A 23623-nucleotide genomic window follows, 5' to 3' on the forward strand; every position below is an offset into this window, starting at 1 on the left:
GTCCTCCTCTGGCTGTTGTCAGTGGGCCTGACTTCTGGTGTTCCACCTGCTTTTCTAATGAAGGCTGCCATTTACGCTTCCAGGTCCTGTAGGTTTGTCTCTAGGGCATATGCACACTTTCCCTGGCTCTTAAAAGGCCAGCACGTGCTCACCCTAGTCTTCTCAAGCCAATGGCTGGTCATGTTGGGATACTTAAGGCATCTTCCTTCCCCTAGGGGAGGATATCTCAGATTTAGGTTATTTAGTTTTCTAGTTCCTAGTGAACATATGCTGTTATGTCTGCCTGTCTACCAACCTCTGCCTGTTTAACAATTCTAACTCTACGCTGCCTGACCTGACCTTAGTCTGTTTAACATTTTGACACTAAGTTTCAAGGATTCACAGAAATTCTGCCAGCCCTGACCTTTGCCTGTTTCCTGACTCTGAGTATTGCTAGACCCCTTGGTTCTTTGAACCAGTGTCTCTGAACTCCGTGGGTCAGCAGCCAACCACACCTGGACTATTCCGAGAGCTAACAGCCTGGTGGCTCTTTTGAAGCAAGGTCCAGATCTCTGTAGTGGGGTTAAAGAGTCTTTCACCAACCAGGAATGTTTGCAACTGTTTGGACGAAAGTATAGCTGTCCTATAGTTTTTTACAAATATATCTTTGTGCTAATCAATCTTTCCTTGTCCCCAAAAAAGCAATTTGCTAATTAGGTGAAAAGATCCCAAGGGGCTGTATTTATCGACACTGGAGCTCTGCTCCTCCACTTCTTTACTTCCTTCCACCTCTAAGCCTCATCAACGTCATCATGAGTCTGCTGGAAACCCTGCACAGATGTAAATCTCCTTAATGTGTGCCTCTGAGCCATCTGTTACCAGCTTTGTGCAATGGCTTTAATAACAACTGTTCATGTGCCCCTGAAGCAGGTAACAGACTGCACAGGTGCACCCATAAAAGAAATGTGCGCCTATGCAAGATTTCCAGTAGACTCATGATGAGGTTGCTGAGGCTGGGAGGTGGAGACAATAAAACAAGTGGGGCTCTGTTCTGATGGGAGTGGCTGGGCTCCAGCACCGATAAGTACAGCCTTTTGGGCTATTTTCATCTAATTAGTATGTTTATAAAAATTTGTTTTTGGGAGGCTAGAAACAATTGATTAGAAAATAAAAATTGAAAAAACGTTTAAAAAGATTGTTCGAAAAAAATTTAGTTGAGTATAGGCATATTAGGTATCGCCGCGTCCATAACGACCAGCTTTATAAAAATATCACATGATAGCGCGTCAGAGGAATTCTGCAAAAAAATTAACTCTCAAAATAGCCCCCAAGGCAATTGGCAAAAAAAAATTAAAATTTGTTCTCAGAAAATGCCAACAGAATTTCTTTTCAAAGAATGCTTTGATTGTGTACTATAAGATTGCAAAAATACATAAAATGAAAAAAATATATAGATATATTTGGTATGGCCGCGTCTGTAACATCCTGCTATATAAAAATATCACATAATCTACCTTGTCAGATGAACGGTGCAAAAAAATGTTTAAACAGTGTCAAAACAGCTATTTTTTGTCACCTTGCCTTCCAAAAGTTGCAATAGCGAGCAATCAAAAACTAATATGTACCCCTAAATGGTACCAATGGAAACGTCAACTCATCCTGGAAAAAATTAGCCCCTACAAAAGACGATTGGTATAATTTTTTTTAAAATATGGCTCTCATTAAATGGCAGCACAAAAACTGCATTTTTTTTTCAAAAAATCCATATTCAGTAGAAATTGTGTAACATATTTTAGGGTTCTTTTTCTCAGGTTACCCCTCGAGAAAATGAAAATTCTATGAAACACCTTTGGGGTAAAAGCACTCACTACACCCTTCAATAAATTCCTTGAGGGGTGTAGTTTCCAAAATTGGGTCACTTTTTGGGCGCTACCACTGTATGGGTACCTCAGGGTCTCTTCAAATGTGACATGGAGCCCAAAAACCATTCCATCAAAATCTGTCCTCCAAAAACAATATGGCGTTCCTTCCGTTCTGATCCCTGCCACGTTGCCAAACAGTAGTTTACGCCCAGATATGGGGTATTGCCGTGTTCAGGAGAAAATGCTTAACAAAATGTTGCATGCTTTTTCTCCTGTTACCGCTAGTGAAAATAAAAGATGGGGGCTTATGCAACATTTCATTGGAAGAAATGAAATTTTTCATTTTCACCGCCAAGTTTTTCTAAATTCTATGAAAGTCTGTGGAGTCAAAGAGGTCAGTATACCCCTCAATAAATTTCTTGAGGGGTGTAGTTTCCAAAATTGGGTCACTTTTGAGGGGTTTCTGTTGGCAACGGATTAGTCAGGTCTCCATCAGGTGTAGCATGAGGAACAACAGGATTTTATTCAGAAATAACAGCCAATCATATGAACATACTTTAGTTGTTGCAATACGCAGAACAATAAGCATTATGCCAACATCCACACTCAACAACTACTTATCCTGCTAGTCCCAAAGCTGGCTTGAGTTTTTCAAACTAGTACTTTGTAGTGGTTTTGTCATAGCTTCGGCATCATGCCTCCTTCCAACAAATCACGCAGGTGATGATATTTTACATCAATCAGCTTGGTTCATGCACTAATTTTCACTGCTTTCAAGTTTAATGCATGCTTAGTCGTGTTCGTAGACTATTGTTGGTTGACTTAAAGAGGTTATCCCATGACTAAAGTAAAAAATGAAAATCAGACATTATATAGTACATGACAATCTCTTTATAACAAAGGTAGAACCAGCCCTGTACCTCACCTTGGTCCAGAGATATCTCCTTTCCTTTCTCTGCTAGATTTATATCAAGCTGACAGCTCAAGGGGAGTGTCTTTTCTGCTGCAGCTAAGGGGGCGTGTCATAGCCCTCCCTATCACAACTCAGGAGGCAGTTGAAGGATGGAACCGAGCATGTGCGGCCTTCTCAGAGAGCAGGACAAAGAAATAAGAAAAAAAAACAGACAGCAGGTGGCGATATACAGATCAGTTTTATTGAATAACTCAGTGGCTATGTTAAATTTTTAATTACATGCAATAAAAAAAGTATTCAGATGCAGGCGCTGGCTTGAAAACTGTAGAATAGTTTTCGTGGAACAACCCCTTTAGTGGTTCACAAAGATCTTCCAAGAGTTGATTCAACCAGATTACTTCTTGACTGGCGTAGGCTGTAGATACATATCCCACTTCTGTAGAAGACAAAGCAACAGAAACCTATTTTCTGCTAGACCAGGAAATTATATTTTAGCCTAAGGCCGAATGCACACGGCCGTGTTCCGCGACCGAGAGCGGTCAGTGGTAACCCGGCCAGGATTCCTGCTGACAGCAGGAGCGCACGGCGTCATTGGTTGCTATGACGCCGTGCGCTTCATGCAGCCGCTGCTGTACAGTAATACACTCGTATGATCTATACGAGTGTATTACTGTACAGCAGCGGCTGCAGCAGGAATCCCGGCCAGGTTACCACGGACCGCTCTCGGCCGCGGAACACGGCCGTGTGCATGAGGCCTAACTTAGGTCTTATGGTCCTCTAAATCACCAACACAATCTGCATCTATATAGCCTATGAGTTTAAAGGGCTTCTGTCAGCCCACTAAACCGTTTTTTTTTTTGTTTTGTTTACTAATAATCCCTACACTGCGATTTATCCATACATAAGTAAAATAATAATTTTCGTTCAATAGAATTTGATAAAACGCTATTTTTATAATATGTAAATTACCTTGCTACCAGCAAGTAGGGCGGCTACTTGCTGGTAGCAGCCGCATCCTCCGATCCTAATGACGCCCCCTCCGCATTGTGATTGACAGGGCCAGGGAAAGGAATCGTTCTCTGCTGGCGCCTGCGCCGCGGCCGTACCTATCTTCAATCTGCGCAGGCGCACTGAGAGGCGGCCACTCACTTGGCCGCTCCATCCTCATTGCGCCTGCGCCGATGACGTCACATCTACACCCGGCGCAGGCGCATTGAGGAGCGAGCAGCCGAGTGAGTGGCCGCCTCTCAGTGCACCTGCGCAGATTGAAGATAGGTACGGCCGCGGCGCAGGCGCCAGATATTGAATGAAAACAGGCAGGGCCAGCAGAGAACGATTCCTTTCCCTGGCCCTGTCAATCACAATGCGGAGGGGGCATCATTAGGATCGGAGGATGCGGCGGCTACCAACAAGTAGCCGCCCTACTTGCTGGTAGCAAGGTAATTTACATATTATAAAAATAGCGTTTTATCAAATTCTACTGAACGAAAATTATTATTTTACTTATGTATGCAGAGATCGCAGTGTAGGGATTATTATTAAACAAAAAAAAAAAAAACGGTTTAGTGGGCTGACAGAAGCCCTTTAAGATCTCCAGAGGCAGATATCTTCAAACTTGTATTTATAGTTGCTTTCAGATATCTAAGAACTCTTTTAACTGCGTTCCAGCCTCTTTGACATGGATTGCTTACGTGTCTGCAGAGAATTCCAACTGTTACTGTGATATCTGGGTGAGTCGTGTTTACTACATAGAATGGTGCCCCCACCTCTTGTCTGTAACTTTCACTCTCAAGTAACAGAGCATCTTCTTCTTCTAATTTCAAGTAGGATGTATCCATTGGAGTAGAAAAACCTCTAGCATTTGACATTCCAAACTGTTTCAGAACTGCAGTGATTTTAGCACCCTGACTAAGAAGAAAGCCTCCATCTTCTTCTCTTTGGATCTGAATTCCTAGATAATATGCTATATTTCCAAGATCCTTTGGTTCAAAATGTTGATGGAGAATTTTACTCCTCCTCTGAGCTATAATCACGTCATCCACATATTGGAGAATGTACAGTGGCGGAAATAATTATTTGACCCCTCACTGATTTTGTAAGTTTGTCCAATGACAAAGAAATGAAAAGTCTCAGAACAGTATCATTTCAATGGTAGGTTTATTGTAACAGTGCCAGATAGCACATCAAAAGGAAAATCGAAAAAATAACTTTAAATAAAAGATAGCAACTGATTTGCATTTCATTGAGTGAAATAAGTATTTGAACCCTCTAACAAAAAAAGACTTAATACTTGGTGGAAATACCCTTGTTTGCAAGCACAGAGGTCAAACGTTTCTTGTAATTGATGACCAAGTTTGCGCACATTTTAGGAGGAATGTTGGTCCACTCCTCTTTGCAGATCATCTCTAAATCCCTAAGGTTTCGAGGCTGTCTCTGTGCAACTCTGAGCTTGAGCTCCCTCCATAGGTTTTCGATTGGATTAAGGTCCGGAGACTGACTAGGCCACTCCATGACCTTAATGTGCTTCTTCTTGAGCCACTCCTTTGTTGCCTTTGCTGTATGTTTTGGGTCATTGTCATGCTGGAACACCCATCCACGACCCATTTTCAGTTTCCTGGCAGAGGGAAGGAGGTTGTCGCTCAGGATTTCACGATACATGGCTCCGTCCATTTTCCCGTTTATGCGAATAAGTTGTCCTGTGCCCTTAGCAGAAAAACACCCCCAAAGCAAAATGTTTCCACCCCCATGCTTGACGGTGGGGACGGTGTTTTGGGGGTCATAGGCAGCATTTTTCTTCCTCCAAACACAGCGAGTTGAGTTAATGCCAAAGAGCTCTATTTTGGTCTCATCAGACCACAGCACCTTCTCCCAGTCACTCTCTGAATCATTCAGGTGTTCATTGGCAAACTTCAGACGGGCCTGCACATGTGCCTTCCTGAGCAGGGGGACCTTGCGAGCCCTGCAGGATTTTAATCCATTGCGGTGTAATGTGTTTCCAATGGTTTTCTTGGTGACTGTGGTCCCTGCTAATTTGAGGTCATTAACTAACTCCTCCCGTGTAGTTCTAGGATGCTTTTTCACCTTTCTCAGAACCATTGACACCCCACGAGGTGAGATCTTGCGTGGAGCCCCAGAGCGAGGTCGATTGATGGTCATTTTGTGCTCCTTCCATTTTCGAACAATCGCACCAACAGTTGTCACCTTCTCTCCCAGCTTCTTGCTAATGGTTTTGTAGCCCATTCCAGCCTTGTGCAGGTCTACAATTTTGTCTCTGACATCCTTGGACAGCTCTTTGGTCTTTCCCATGTTGGAGAGTTTGGAGTCTGCTTGATTGATTGATTCTGTGGACAGGTGTCTTTTATACAGGTGACTAGTTAAGACAGGTGTCCTTAATGAGGGTGACTAATTGAGTAGAAGTGTCTAACCACTCTGTGGGAGCCAGAACTCTTAATGGTTGGTAGGGGTTCAAATACTTATTTCACTCAATGAAATGCAAATCAGTTGCTATCTTTTATTTAAAGTTATTTTTTCGATTTTCCTTTTGATGTGCTATCTGCCACTGTTACAATAAACCTACCATTGAAATGATACTGTTCTGTTAAATATAAAAAAAAAAAAAAGAAATGATACTGTTCTGAGACTTTTCATTTCTTTGTCATTGGACAAACTTACAAAATCAGTGAGGGGTCAAATAATTATTTCCGCCACTGTACATCTATTTTCCAATTACATATCATGTGTATATAACTGGATCTGCTTGACCTCTTTTAAATCCTTCTTTCAAAAGAACTTTGTTCATTTTGGTATTCCATGCTCTTGCTGATTGAGGCCATATAGAGATTTTTGTAACTTGCAAACAAGATTCTCCTTACGCTTGATGATATAACCTAACGGTCTAATGGTCATTTTATGTACATCAGCTACAGCAATTACAGTCCTGAATGTGGCCTGCTTGGCAGCTGGAGAAAACATGGCATCATGATCTTGCCTTGTGGTAACTCAGTGATTTTTCATGTTTGAAGTTGATGAAGGGATTCTATTTCCTCATCAGCAGCTTTAATCCATTTTTGTCTTTCATGTGTCCGTTGTATCTCTTCCCATGACTGTGGCTCTGACTTGGGAAGTGTCTCGAACTGTTGAACTGGGATGCCTTTGATCTACGTACCGTAGTTGATCTTCTGACTTGAGGTTGATCTGGTACTTGATCTGGCACTTCTGTTATTTCTTCAGTTGAAGACACTAACCAGATTTCTGTATGTTCATTCTGGTTGCTTTTGGATTATGACTGAAGTTGTTCTTGTTTAGGATGAACTATTTGTCTGATGTCATGAAACTTGAATGACATATGACTCTCATCAATCACTACATCTCTACTTATTGTTATCTTGTTGGTCTCTGGGTGCAGGATTCTGTAACCCTTTTGAGATTCATGTAGCCTACCAGAATACGTTCCTTGGCATGGTATTCCCATTTGGTACATTTTTCTTTGGGAACATATGCAAATGACTTTCTTCCAAATATACTTATGTGGTGTAGTTTGGGCTTCTTGTTCCATTTTTCATATGGCATTTTCTCAGTAGCTTTACTCGGTAGTCTATTTTTCTTCAGCCCAATATGTTGTTGGTAGATCTGTGTCAAACAGCATACTTCTTCCGCTTTCACAGAGAGTTCAATTCTTTCTGCAACACCGTTTTGTTCGGGATTGTATGGTGCAGTAGTCTGGAATAAGATTCCATTTCTCTTTTAAATGGTTTGTGTCTTCTTACTTGTGTATTCAGTTCCATTGTCTGCACATAGAATCTATGGCTTTTTCCCAAACTTGTTATTTGCTTTAGAGAGATTCTTCAAGTTTCTCTGGAACTTGAATAATCATCAATAAAAGTGAGAAAATATATTTTCTTGCCTGGGGTGAGGTTACTCATTGGACCACAAACATCTGTGTGTATTAAGTGGCTGCTCTGATCTTGGCACTATTTTTAGGATTTTTTTTCTGGACATTTTACCTTTAAGGCAGCTTTTATATTTCATCATCTGATTGAATTGTTCTATTGGTCCTGAACTAACTTTCTTATTGCTTCTGGGTCTCCATGTGCAAGAAGTCTGTGCCATACGTGGACACATTCCTTGTGCTTTTCTTGTTTGGCAGTACACACACTTTTTTTTTAGTACAGCTCATCTGTAATTTTTCCTTCTGCAAGTGTGTGCCCTTGTTTTGAGATGATGCAGTGGTTATTCTTAATTGTGACTTCAATGCCCTGTCCCGTGAAATTGCTTTCAAGACTAGGGGCATACAGCACATCATTTACTGGAATCCTTCTGCTTTGTGTTGGTAGAGAGCTGACAATTAACGTAGCCATCTCCTACTCCTTCTGAAGTCATATACTGTCCATTAGCTACAGTAGGACCACTTTCTCTGTCTTACTTTGGTCAGGATTAGATCATTTTCTGTCATTTGTCATATGACTAGTTGCAGAGTCTATGCACCATGCATGGTTTGATGTACTTGAATTAATAATAAATGCAGCTTCAATAGTTGGAGTGTTACTTTCTTCACTGACAGCACTTTTAACTCTTTATTGATCACTCTGCCTTTTAGCTGATTCATTCTAGCTTTCCAAACTCTGCAGGCAGCTTTCAGATGACCTATTTTCTCGCACACAAAACACTAACACGTCTCCTTTAAATGAGCTTTGCTTGTGACTAGATTCTTTGTCTTTAATGCATATTCTGCTCTGTGACTATTATTTTCATTTTCGGATTTTCTCTTGAACTCATCTACAAGCTTTTCTTTAACATAATCCAGAGTGAGCTCATTATCTGGACGTGCATCTAGTGCAGTCACGAGCTATAACGCAGTTCTATGACGGAATGCATAACGGAATTCCTTTAGAGGCATTCCGTTATTCATTCCGTCATAATAGAAGTCTATGGGCTGCAAAACGGATCCGTCCCATTTCCATTATGCAGGGGAGATCCGTTATGAAGGCCATAGACTTCTATTATGACGTAGAATTGCGTTATGGTCCGAGGTAACGGAATCCATAGCGCAATTCTACTTTTACCACTAAACGAAGCGTGAACGAATTTCAAAACATGAAATTCGCTCATCTCTACTGCTGAGTAACAGTGCAACGACATGGAAATCTTTTATTTCTTCTCCAATACCTCGCAGGTGCTCTACAAGTTCTAAGGTATTTCTTATTTAGTCCTGCATGTTCTGGCCCTTGCTTTTCATAGACTGGTACAGTTTTTTCATTAAAGGGGTTATCCTACTTTGCATTTTCATACTTACCTGCTGCCTGCGCGCTGTTCACTTCCTGGATTCTGGCTGGGGGCGGGCTTCATCTTGATTGAAGTCTTCTCCCGGCCGGGCCGCGCGCTGGACTGAATGCGCACGCCGCCGCACATGCGCCATGGTGACTTATTCCTGGCCAGTATAGTACAGAGCCGGCGTACGCGTTCGCGGCTCTGTACTATTCTGGCCAGGAAGAAGTCACCATCGCGCATGTGCGGCGGTGTGCGCGTTCAGGACAGCGAGCGGCCCGGCCGGGAGAAAAGAAGGAGTCTTCTGCGCAAGCGCGGCCACCGGGATTCCGGAGAAGAGCGGTGGCCGTAACCAGGGGAGACCGAATGACAACAATGAGGTAAGTGGGGATGAATTTTCTCGTAAACGGTGGGAATGGGTTAATCAAATATATTTACAAAAATGATCACTGTCAAATCATTAACAGATTTAACAGTGATCATTATGATGGGATAACCCCTTAAATAGAGCTTGTTGCTGAGATTCATCCATTCATGCACTTTCTGCAGCTCCTCTCACATTTCTTTTGCAGGTTCTCATTTACATATGCGCACAATCAGATCATCATCTATACTGAGGGAGATAGTGATCTGTGCTTTCTGTAGTAATCTAGTTCAACACACCCTTTCCCTTTGGCCCAGCCTTTTTTTAAAAGGAAGATGGACATTGATCCAGGGATTTGTTCTGTGGATTGATATAGCAGGATTATAGTTTGGACTTGATGGACTTTTGTCTTTTTCCAACCTTAACAACTATGTAACTATTTTATGAGGTATCACTATTCATCTTAAAAGCAGAGAAATTCTAATTTAGAAATTTAGAAAATAACACAATTTTCAAAATTTTCCATAAATATTGGATTTTTTAAAAAATAAATAAAGGTAAAACATATTGACTCAAATTTACCAATAACATGAAGTACAATATGTCATGAGAAAACAATCTCAGAATGGCTTGGATAAGTTAAAGCATCCCAAAGTTATTACCATATAAAGTGACACATGTCAGATGTGCAAAATTTGACTGTATCCAGAAGGTCAAAAATTACTGTGTCCCAAAGGGGTTAAAGTGTGTATACCAGGGGAATGGCAGGATATCACCCTTAGGTCTAGCCCTAAGTCTAACCGGATGGATAGTGCAGTGGCTTCACACCCACTGCACATAACAGTAGGACCCTCAGTTCATGTCAAAGGGTTATTCCCGTCTTAGTAAGTGATGGAAAATTTCTAGAATGTGCCATGACTTTATGTAGGTGGGGCTTGATCTTTTGGCCCCCACCAATGAGAATAGAGGGGCTACATTGTTGATTTAGTTCTGCATTTCCTTCTTTGTTTTTAAGTATGATGGCCCCTCATTCTCAGGACTGGTGGGGGTCACAAAGGTCAAACCTTCACTAATCATAGTCATGGCATATCCTAGCAGTAAATATAAACAGTATTCAGTTGAACGGTATTCAGACCTGTACTCACTGATTAGTGTCCATGCTGGTGCACCATATGGTTTTAATTGCTTCAATATTCTGCTAGGAATTTTAATACTTAATTACATGTCACATTTCATTTACAGATGAATTATTTTATCATAATCTCTTCTATTTTTCTTCCATATGCATTGTAGACATGTGGTAAGTTCGAAATACCATGTGACTGAACAATGGAATACCCATGGAATATAAGGCTGCTACAGCTATTACTTGCTGTTACCTTGTGCATATGGCAGTTACCGGGGTTCCAACTGTTGGGACTCCTTGCTGATTTTCCCATGGCACAGTGGTTTCTTTTCCATACCATACTGCGCCCTACTGGAACTAGTGTTGAGCGAACTGATGTTCACAAAGTGAAAAAGGAAAAATTCAATTTGCCGCGAAGCTGCATTTCCTCGTGCTTCATGGTAACAAATAAATTTTCCCTAAAATTACTCACCTCATCCATTTGCGAGCGAAGACTACATGCCGCGGCCATCTTGATTAACCCCTTCGCTACCAGCGCTGTACATGTACAGGGCTGGAGCAATGGGCAAACATGGCACCCGCTCGCATGTTTCAAACAGCAGAGACCCGCAGCTAAAGACAGCAAGCGGCAATAATGCGATGTAATAAATAAAATGTCACACATGCCCATAGCATCTGGCATCGGTAAGGGGTGATGTGCCCACATCCTTGGGAGTCCATATATAGTCAGCCAGCATTTTTTCTGATGGACTCCCAGCGCGTGAGATAGACATCTAAACTTATATCGGTTTTTATTGTCTACCTTTGTCACCCATTTACCCTACTTTATTATATACCATATACCCCTCAACAATTTGGTTTATCTTACTTGTTCTATCTTTCAAAATATCTAGATTTTGCCACTTCAATTGTGGCTTGGTTGTTTTTGGACATGTTATATATAGACCCTGTATATTCACCCCCTGAGGAACCCATATAGCTGGGGGAAACGCATCAGGGTTTTTTCTATATGGAGTCTTTTTCCCTCATTTCATTGTCAGGGTTACTGAGGGCATAATAGCCTAGGTACGAGGACACAGAGTCTCCACCATTAGGATTCGTCTCTGGGCTTAGGGATATGATAGGGTCACATGTAGGGAAAGTCTCTCCCTCCCCTGCAACCCCGAGCCCGGTCCTATATATACACTAAAACTATCTTTGTATTATCTATTGTTTATCTCTAAGCAATTGATTGGTAATATACTTTAAACATAGTTTGGGCATTAGGTTTAAGAATCATCAATAAATATTGTAGTTTTAAGGGTCTTTTCTTTTTTGTAGATTCAGAAAAAGTCACACACACTCGAAAATGGTATCAATAAAAACTTCAGACTGCCCCCACACAGCTCAGTAGTTCAAAGTTTACATTTATTTTTCCATTATTTAGACTTAAAAACCTATACAAATGTGGTATCGTAGTAATCGTACTGACCCAGAGAATGAAGGGTACAGGTCAGTTTTGCCACATTAATTCTGAAATGACGACGCATACACAGTTCCCAACAGTACGGGAAAAGGCAGGAAAAGAGTGGGGACAGACCGCAAGGGCAACACGATTTTGCAGGTTTGGTGCAAATATACCTCAATGTGGGAATTTTGTGGGTCCTAGGTGCAGGCTAGGCTTAAATGTCCCTCCTGTAACTATGCATATACTTCACTACTGGAAAATAAAAAAAAGGACACTTAGAAAACGTAATGCGATTAAGTTGAGATTGACAAACTATAAACTGATAGTGGTGCTTGGCAGGGGCATAGCTAAACAGTCCTGGGCACTGGTGCAAGAGTTCAGCATGGACCCCCCTTCGCTCAGTGTTTTGTGGCAAGGGGTAGGGTTGGACTTAGGCCTTCTGCTGCCTAAGGTGAAAATTGAAACAAATTCCCGCCTCCCATTGCCAAATTCTCAACCTCCAGCCCTACTGTTAAAGACATACTTGGGAAACATTACATACAGAACCACAAAACTTAGAGGGTAATACAGCGCCACATACCTCTCTTACATCCAGTGATGTCTCTTGTGATGTAGATATTCTATTGTCTCATCTTCTCCTTATAGAACAGACCACCATAACGATTTCTTTCAACCACATCTTGTCTCTGCAGATGTGGTTTCCTACTTTTCCTTCATCTTTACATCTTCTCAACATCCCACCCTGCCACCCCCAATACTGTGCCCACAGTGTTCCCCAATCCTATACTGAAGAAATAGATAATTCCCCTGAAAATTCTAGTACCACACGAATAGTGCCACCTTGAATAATTATTGTAACACAGTGCTCTAAAGAAATAACTGCACCCAGCAAATAGTGTCCCATACACTAATAGTGTAAACATAATGCCTGCCCACAGTAATAGGGCTCCCCAAAGTCCCACCAATAGAAATAATTATCTCCCACAGTGCATAGAGTGTTATGAGTACCTCTAATAGCAATAATGCCTCTATTGTGTCCATACTAGTAATCAAGTTCCCCATAACCCCCAGTACTAAGACTTCTTCTTATAATGTGTGCAGTGCAAAAATACCCCCTTATAATGTGTGCCAGTACAAAAAATACCCCCTTATAATGTGTGCCAGTACAAAAAATACTCCCTTATAATGTGTGTCAGTGCAAATACCCCCTTACAATGTGCACCAGTATAAAAAATAACCCCTTATATTGTGCACCAGTAACAAAAGTAGCATCTTACCTTTCAGATCAGACCCCCATATTAAACCTCAGATGAGACTCCTCCATCAGACCTTCATGTAAGATTTCCCCATATCAGTCCTCAGAGCAGACCTCCATGTCAGACCCCCTATCAGATTAGACCCCATTTTCAGACTTCAGATTAGACCCCCATTAGACCTCCATGTCAGACCCGCCAATATCAGACCTCAAATCAGATCCCCAAAAGACCATGTCAGATCCCTCCCCCATATTAGATCTCCGATCAGACGCCCTTTAGAACTCCATATAAGACCCCCATATCAGACCTCAGATCAGGACTTCATGTCAAACCCCCCACCATATCAAACTCCCTTTAGACCTCAGTGTGAGGTGGTTACGACTAAGGGTACTCACCCGAAACGCGTCAATTCTGCCGTGCAACTGATGGTCATGTCTGTTGATGTCCATAACCAATAAAGAAGAGCTGAAAGAGGATATTATTTGTCTCCGGGACCCTTCCTTTTCTATTTTCTGCCTGCCACGGGAACACTTCCCTAGGGCCTCTGGAGCCGGGATTACATGCAGACCAGTTAGGTGAGCTGGAATATTTTTTCCCTATATCAGACCTCAGATCAGACCCCTATTAGATCTCCATGTGAGACTCCCTAAGTATCAGATCTTATATCAGGACTCCATGTCAGACCCACCCTATATCAGACCTCAGATCAGACCCCAATTAGACCTCCATGTCAGACCCCTCAAGTATCAGACCTCAGATCAGGATTTCATGTCAGACCCCCCATATCAGACCACAGATCAGACCACATTAGACCTTAATATCAGACATCCCAAGTATCAGACCTTAAAATAAATAAATTAACTTACCTCTCCTGCTCCGCTGATCCTCGCAGATTAGTTCCATTAACTAGTAATCACTTTTTAAGACACACTGCGCATTATAAAGTGAAAAAAGACAGTGCCACTGTCAAGGGGGGCCCTGTGGGTCCCCCCTGTCTTAGGGGCCCGATCGCAGCTGTGACCCCTGCAACCCCTATAGCTATGCCATTGGTGCTTGGTCAATGGTCATACACAAGGTGGTGCCTCCTTTATTTTGGGTTCTGAAGCAGGGTATATGTTGAGTCAGGGTCACATTAATAATTGATGTCCTATCCCCTTGCTATTAAACAGGAAGCTACTCTGGCATCGTAAAGATCATACAAATGCTGGATATGCTCTTTCAACCTAGCCCTTAAGTTCAGCCAAGATGGTTGTTGGCTGCTGTGCATGGGAGATACATCACCCAATCCAGTCCCAGACATTCTCGATGGGGGAGAGATCTAGTTTATCGAGCTGGCCAGGGGAACATTGCATAGAGTGGGCTGGCCAAACAAGTAATAGAAAATTTGCCCTAAAGTGCCCATTACAGTGTATCATATGTACATTATATTATGTCTTTGAACTCTCCCAAAATAGAACCAGTTAAGGAAAAAGGTTATTAGCATATTGGATGCCAACATGCACAATCCTTTATTTCCATATGGGAATAGTTTCCTCTTTTTATGACATCTTCATTTCTCCACTTTGAACTAAACAAGAATCCTCGGCCCTGTGACAAATATTGGATGTATTCAGTAAGTTTGTAGGTAAAACCGCCTGTGATTACAGATGTCCCTGCAATATCTAAAAAAAAGCTGTGATCTTCGATTTGTTTTTCTTTAGTGTTAACTTCCAGTTACCGTTTTTATTTCTGGTGAGAGGAAAAAACGAGTTCATGTACTCCAGATAATTGCATCATCTGTTGAAATGTGGACAATGTCATCATGGTATGGGTGGAATCCAATAAAGACCTCACTGCTTTTTATTATGCTGGAAATAATTCTATTTTTCAGTCACAATGGAACATCTTGAGACATCTGTTAATTTTCTTGACTTCCTTCTGTGTCTTAGAAACCACAGGGTGTCTCCTTCATTATGTACAATGCCAGAGTTCACAGTCAAGCTGAAGAGAAAAAAGATACAGTGAATAGAATTGCATGGACATTTACTTACCGTATTTTCTGATTGATTCGCTTAGAAAAAAGTTTGCTGCAAAAAAGTTGTAATTCTGTAAAAATTTGAAGTCCCTGACGTGGATCAATGTATGAACTTCATACATTGATCGATTTGTTACAAATTACCGTATTTTTCTCCCTATAAGACGCATCGGCCCATAAGATGCACCTAGGTTTTAGAGGAGGACAATAAGAAAAAAAATATTTTTCATTAGACCTCAGATCAGCAATCAGACCCCCAGTGTTAACCAGATCTCAGCTCACAGCCCCAATGTGAATGACCCCCAATCAGACCTCAGATCAGAGCCCAATATAAAGATCACCCCCAATCAGACCTCAGATGAGCAGCCCTATGTGAGCAGTCCCCAGCCCTATGTACTCAGCCCCCAGCCAGAATTCAGCCTCAGATCACAAAAATAAAAAAAACACTTACCTTTCCGGCTCCTGGACGCCGCCGCTCCTCACATCGTGATCCTCTTCCTCCTGCTGTCGGCTGTGCTGTGAACTGGTATGCACAGTGTGAGGTCACAGAGCGCCCTCACGCTGTGCGCAGCCTTCACAGCTGAGAACCAGGAAGCAGTGAGTACAGAGCCTTCACCGCTTCCTGGTCCTCCGCTACTAATGAGCGCTTCCATAATGGGGGGGAAAGTGCGTCTTATGGGGCAAAAAATACGGTACTAATAGCATTCCATTGTATAGAGCAGGCCCAATGACAGGGAACGGCAATCATTTAACCCCTCAGATGCCGCTTTTAACGCTGATCGCGGCATCTGAGAGTCAAATTCAGTCTATCAGGGGGGTAATCAGGGGTTAAAACAAAAAAATACATACTCACCTCATCCATTTGATCGTGGAGTGTCCATCGCGGCCAGCTGGATTGAAGAAAACGCGCCAATTCTCTTGCGTGCTGGTGTGATGATGTTATCACTCTGGGTGGGCGCGGTGATGTCACTGATGATGTCACCACTCCCTCCTAGCGTGATGACGTCACATGTTAGCGCGTGAGAGAATTGGCACGTTTTCTTCAATCAAGATGGCCTCAACGGCCTCTCCGCGATCAAATGGATGACGCATTTTTTTATGCCGCCATTTCAGGAAAAGTTTATTTGTTACCACAAAGTGCCAATAAATTTCGATTCGTGGCGAATAAAATTTTTACTGAAATTTAGATCGAATTCCACTTCGTTAACTTTGATTTTCTCAACACTAATGGCATCTTCGCAATGCAAAATCTTGGTGAAGAACTGATTATGAAATGCAGGAATAAAATGACACGAAATAATGAAATACAGTACTACAATACACTATATGAGATGCCAGAGTATATCCCTTATACTCATATAGTTAGGATGAAGTTGAATGTAAGGGCCCTTCTCCATTCAGCTTTCCCTCAACCCTGACCAGTCTCCCTGTCCCAGATGCTGAAAAACACTCCCACAGCATAATGCTGCCACCACCATGCTTTACTATAGGGATGGTATTGGGCAAATAATGAGCAGGGCCTGGTGTTCTTAAGACATGAGGTTTAGAATTGAGGCCAAAAAGTTCAATCTTGGTTTCATCAGACAAGAGAATCTTTTTTCTCACAGTCTGAAAGTTCTTTAGGTGCTTTTTTGCAAACAAGATTGGTGGAGTACTGCAGTAATGGTTGACCTTCTGGAAATTTCTCCCCTCTTCACATAGAATTTGAGGAGCTCAGCCAGAGTGACCATTGGGTTCTTGGTCACCTCTCTTACCAAAATCCTTCTTCCTGGATTACTTAGTTTGGTGTGGCGGCCAGCTCTAGGAAGAGTCCTGGTTGTTCCAAACTTCTTACATTTAAGAATTAAGGAGGCCATTGTTCTCTTTGAAACTTTCACTGCAGCAGTCATTATTTGTACCCTTCTCCAGATCTTTCTACATCCACACAATCCTGTCACTGACCTCTGTAGGCAGTTCTTTCCTCCTCACATTTTGGTTTTGCTCTGATATGCATTGTCAGCTGTGAGACCATATTTAGACCGAGTTTTGTCTTTCCAACTGAATTTACCACTGACTCCAATCAAGGTGTAGAAACATCTCAAAGAATAACAAGAGAAATAGGAGGCCTCCATAGCTAAACCTCAAATATCTGAATGCTTATGTGGATTTTTTTTTTTTCTCTTTTTAATAAAATTCTGTGTTCACTTTTTCATTATGGGGTTTTGAGTGCAGATTGATGTGGGAAAACTTGAATTTTCTTGTAATTCTTCGATATATACAGTAGCACCTGGTGAGCTGAATCACTGCACTCTCTTATGTCCTAATTAGTATTCAAACATGGACAACAAGGTCCTCTTTAATATTTTACATGTAAAGATTTGATTCCTTTAATGGCACCAAATACACAGGATGTGCATGAGGACGTGTTTTGGACACTTGAAGGTGCTCTTAGGGTTGTTGTCTCTATAAACAATTTTGAGTATAATGCAGAACATTATGTTGTCATTGTATTCTGGCCTGTTGTGGGTAAGTATGAAGAAGGAGGAGAACACTAGATCATCAGCCTACAGTAATACTCCAAGGGGCAGTAGATGCTGTAGCTCACTTGAACACACTAAAAAATATTTATTGCCTCTCTTATATGTTCTGTTTCTACATTTGTAATGTAATATCGGAGCTTGGCTGGAACTGTGCTCCTTGGATGGAAAGCAAGTATAATTTGATTGCCGGAGCTAAATCTTATTCCACAGAAAACTTATAAAGGAGCACTGCACCATTTTCACTTATTTTACTTAATAAATTTGACTTAAACAAAAAGTAAAGTTATGCAAATTTGTCACATCATACATCACACACCCAGGGTAGGAAGAAGAACTGCACAGAATTCCAGTGTTCTCTTGCCATCACTAGTAGCTCACTGCATCTACATTTTAACAGCTTCCATTGAATTTAGTAGTAGCCATATGACTTTATATGCAGTTGCCTCTACCTAGTGGTGCCTGCAAGAAGCCAGAATTTTTTAAATGCAACCCTTTTGCACACATGGATGAAAGTGTTCATCCATTTTAAGGGTTCTGTTCCTGCAAATAGGTATATAGTCACTTCCAACGGATGACACAGGAACTGTGGCCGTGCCATCCAGAGTAGGTGCCCGCCATAATATACAGCCATCATCCTGCAGCAATAAATGGGATTAGGGATAACTATAATCGAGGCCATTTAACTCCTGTGACAAACCTCACTTACTGGCAGGCAATAATGTCTTAGTATACAGAGTATACCAAAGCATTATGGAAAGGATCAACTGCATCATGGAATTCCCTAGTGGAGCTAAAATGAATTGAAATTTTATTTAACCCCTTCCCTACACATGACGTAATAGTACGTCATGGCGGAAAGTGACTTCCCACATTTAGACGTCATGGTGATCGGGCGGGCACCTGAGAGAAGTGCACCCGATCACTGCAGGGGCCTGGCAGTCACTGATAGCTGGGCCCCTGCTGTACTGCGGCATAGAAGGGGTTTGCGACAGATGAGGGAGTCCATCGGGTCCCCGCACTGCTGTGGCGGGGACACGATGGATGACAAGGCAGCCAAATGCCATGCAGAGGCTGCCCAATGCCTTGCAAGGCATCTAGACCTGCCTTCTACGGGGGCCGAGGAGATTCAGCCCCAGGCCCGGTCTCCTAGGCAACCTGTGAATTACTCAGTGTAATACACTAGCAGACAATGCATTACAGAACTGATTTTATAATAAAAAAATAATTAAAAAAAACACATATTAGATATCTCCGTGTCTGTAACAACCAGCTGTATAAATATATCACATGATCCACCCCATTTTGATAAAAGCCATTTTTGTCAACTTACATCACAAAAAGTGCAACACCAAGCGATCAAAAAGGCATATGCCCCCCAAAATGGTACTAATCAAACTGTCACCTCTTTTTGCAAAAAATGAGCTCTACATAAGACAATCGCCCAAAAAATTTTATAACTATAGTTCTCAGAATATGGAGACACTAAAACATAATTTTTTTGGTTTCAAAAATGCTATTATTGTATTAAAGTAAAATAAATAAAAAAAATTGTTATTGTCGCGTTCGTAACATCCTGCTCTATAAAAATGTGAACACCGTAAAAAATAAAAACAGTGCCAAAAAAGGCATTTTTTGTCACCTAACATCACATAAAGTGCAACACCAAGTGATCAAAAAGGCATATGCCCCACAAAATAGTACCAATCAAACCTTCACCTCATCCTACAAAAAATAAACCCCTACCTAAGATAATCGGTCAAAAAATAAAAAAGCTATGGCTCTCGGACTATGAAGACACTAAAACATATTTTTTTTTTGTTTCAAAAATGCTATTATTGTGTAAAACTTAAATAAATAAGAAAAAGTATACATATTAGGTATCGCCGCGTCCTTAACAACCTGCACTATAAAAATATCACATGGCCTAACCACTCAGATAAACACTGTAAAACTAACTAAATAAAAACTGTGCCAAAACAACAAATTTTTTGGTCACCTTGCCCCATAAAGCGTAATAATGAATGATCAAAAAAATCTTATGCACCAAAAATTTTTACCAATAAAAACGTCTACTCCTTCTTCAAAAAATTAGCCCCTGCACAAGATTATCGGCAGAAAATTAAAAAAATTATGGAGTCCAGAAAATGGAGACTCAAACATAATTTATTTTCAAAAATGCTTTATTATGTAAAACTGAAACAAACAAAGAAAGTAGACATATTTGATATAATTACGTCCGTAACAGCCAGCTCTATAAAAATAGCACATGATCTAACCTGTCAGATGAACATTGCAAAAAACAAAAAATAAAAATGGTGTTAAAACAGCAATTTTTTAGTTACCTTTCTTCACAAAAAACGTAATATAGAGCGACTAAAAATCATATGTACCCCAAAATAGTACCCATAAAACTGTCACCTTATCTGTAGTTTCCAAAATGTGGTCACTTATAGAAATTTCTACTGTAAGGGTGCATCAGGGGAGCTTCAAATGGGACATGGTGCCTAAAAACAAGTCCAGCAAAATCTGCCTTCCAAAAATCATATGGCGCTCCTTTTCTTCTGCGCTCTGCCGTGTGCCCTTACATCAGTTTACGAGCACATATAGGGTGTTTCTGTAAACAGCAGAATCAGGGTAATAAATATTGAGTTTTGTTTGGCTGTTAACCCTCGATGTGTTAAAGAAAACATTTATTAAAATGGAAAATTTGCCAAAAAAATGAAATTTCATCTCCATTTTCCTTTAATTCTTATGGAACACCTAAAGGGTTAACAAAGTTTGTAAAATCAGTTTTGAGTAACTTGAGGGGTGTAGTTTCTACAATTCGGTCATTTATGGGGGGTTTCTACTATGTAAGCCCCACAAAGTAACTTCAGAACGGAACTGGTCCTTAAAAAGGGGGTTTTGGAAATTTTCTTAAAAATTTTAAGAATTTCTTCTAAAATTCTAAGCCTTTTATTGTCCTAAAAAAAATAAAATGACATTTACAAAGTGATTCCAACATATAGGGAATGTTAAGTAATAAACATTTTATGAGGTATCACTTTCTGTTTTAAAAGAAAAGAAATGTAAATTTAGAAAATTTTAAATTTTTCTAAATTGTTTGTACATTTTTGATTTTTCATAAATAAAGGGGAAATATATTGACTCAAATTTATTACTGTCATGAAGTACAATGTGTCACGAGAAAACAATCTCAGAATGGCATGGATAAATAAAACTGTTCCAAAGTTATTATCACTTAAAGTGACACATGTCAGATTTGCAAAAAATGGCCTGTGCAGGAGGGTGTAAACTGGCCCGGGGTAGAAGGGGTTAAAATTAAAAGTAAAGTAAGCAAAAAATAAATTAATTAAATAAATAAAACAAAATTACACACACATCACTGGAATTTATCATGATGGTAATATTTGAAGTCAGTTTTGCTTGAGTTCTCATACTTTGTGCCAAATTTATCAAATGTTGAACATTGTTTGTTAAATTTGGTGCACTTTTGTCTAGAAATGCTACTCCAGCTTATTTTTTTCAACACTGGAGTGAGTTTGTGGCTTAAAAAGTGATAAGTCTTGAATTACACCTATTAACATTTTCTTGAAAAGTACCAACCACTTGGGAATCACCGATCAAAGATATAATACGTGAATTAGTTGATGAGCTTTGGTCAACTTTGGGGCCCAAATAGTCTCTGTTCTATAGCAGATATGAGATAGCTGGGGGCCCTGTTACAGTATTTTGCCTTGGGTCTTTGAACTTCAACATATGACTATTGGAAGGGCCTAATAGGATATCTGTAAGGGTTACACTCACAGGAATAATACACTGTAATACAAAAGTACTGCAGTATATTATATTTCCAATCAAGAGATCGCACAATTAAGACCCCATACTAAAAACAAGTAAAAAAAAAACTAAATTAAATAGTAAAAAAAAATCTTTCTAAAAACATACAAAAAATAAATGTTTGACTTTGAACTAACATTATTTTTTATAAATCGTGAATGCCATACAACATAAAGAAAAGCTGAAAAGCAATGCCAGAATTGCAATTTTTTGTCACCTTGTCTCTGAAAAATAGAAATGTAAAAAAAATAAAACCTCACATGGCTCAGACAGAAAAAAACCAAAAACAAAGTTATGGCTGTCATAAAATGGTGACATAAAACAAATGATTTTTTTAAATGTATTTTTGTTGTGCAAAAGATGTAAAACATAATCATATGTTAAAATGTCATTTACCACCTACGGCATAAATGGCATAAAAACTAAACTCAAAATAATAACAGAATTGCTGGGTTTTTTTTCAAATTTTTTTTTTTTTCAAAATGTTGTATGTAACCAATAATGATGGCATTAAAAATACAAATTGTCCCACAAAGAACAAGTCAGTGTACAATTATGAAGCAAAATCAAAAAACAAAATGCTGTTGCCCCAAGGCCCAAAATAGCTGTATCCTCAAAGAGTTAAATGGATCTGAATGTATTTCTCAATTGTAATTATATAAGTTATATTTACTAGACTACTGGAGATGGGTTGATGATTCGAAGAGTTAGGCAGGGGTTACACAATGTCACGAGTCATCAAATTTGAAGTCGGGAATACATTTTATCCCTAAGGTGAAGAAAATTGATGTCTACCTCAGAGAGGGTTTCACTTTCATCTGGTTCAAATTTGCAAGATAACAGGCTGATTTGGGTGAACGTATGGTACGGTATGTTGTATGTCTTTTTTCAGTCTTACAAACCACATCACTATGTTACATTTCCAATAACAATATGTTACCTAGTTGCTGCCAATTCCCTGTTCATGAATTTTTGGAATGTTGGATGAGGGACTGGCTTTAAAGTTCAGTTCAATATTTCCAGGGTAGTAGAGCAGCAGCATGCCTAGGAAATCGTATCTCTAGCATTTCTATGACTAGTCTTTCCAAATATTATTGTGAGTTGACCAAAATAAATGATCAAATGAATCTTTTAAGGAGGCTCTGTCACCAGGATCAACCCTATTAAATACTGCCTGGTAGGGCTCATCAAGCTGATTAAAATGATACCTATCTTTAGTCTGTATGCTAAACAGCTGCAGAGATTTTTGTGTTTTATTCATATTTAAATGAGAGGTTTGAGCACCAGGAGGTGGGGCTGAATCCTTGGAGCACTGCTTTGTAACACGCCCTACTGCTCTGTAGTGGCAGCAGGCTTTAGTGCAATTATTCTTTGGAACCAGCGGAGGAGGTATGGTGGCTGGTTGTGGGGCAATTGATTGGGACTAGCAGGCACTTACAGATATAGGTGTCTACTGTAATACTTGGCTTGATGTTTGTCTGGCCTGGTGTTTGTTTAGTGATGACCTGTTTTCCCTCAACTCGCAGTATTGTAAGGGCTCATTCAGATGACTGTATACATTTTTGAGGTTCTCAAATTGTGAATCCGCAAAACATGGATACCGGCTTTGTGTTCAGAATGGAACGGCCAATCCTATGATGTACTGTAAATGCCTAGGACATGTTCTATCTTTTTTTCTGGGCCATGGAATGGAAGTATGGATGCAGACAGCACACGGTGTGTTGTTTGCATCTTTGCGGCCCCATTGAAGTGAATGGGTCCGCATCCGTTCCGTAAAATTGCGGACACAAATATACAGTACGGTTGTGTAAATGAGCCCTAAAGCTGTAATTTCACAGATCACTCTGCTGTCTCCTGCAATTCTGATGGTCTATCTAGAGCAGGCATGGCCAACCTGAGGCTCTCCAACTGTTGTAAAACTACAACTCCCACCATGCCCTGCTGTAGGCTGATAGCTGTAGGTAGCCTGGGCATGCTGGGAGTTGTAGTTTTGCAACAGTTGGAGAGCCTCAGGTTGGCCATCCCTGCTCTAGAGTGTG

This window comes from Bufo bufo, chromosome 5, assembly GCF_905171765.1.
Source record: "Bufo bufo chromosome 5, aBufBuf1.1, whole genome shotgun sequence".
NCBI lineage: Eukaryota > Metazoa > Chordata > Amphibia > Anura > Bufonidae > Bufo > Bufo bufo.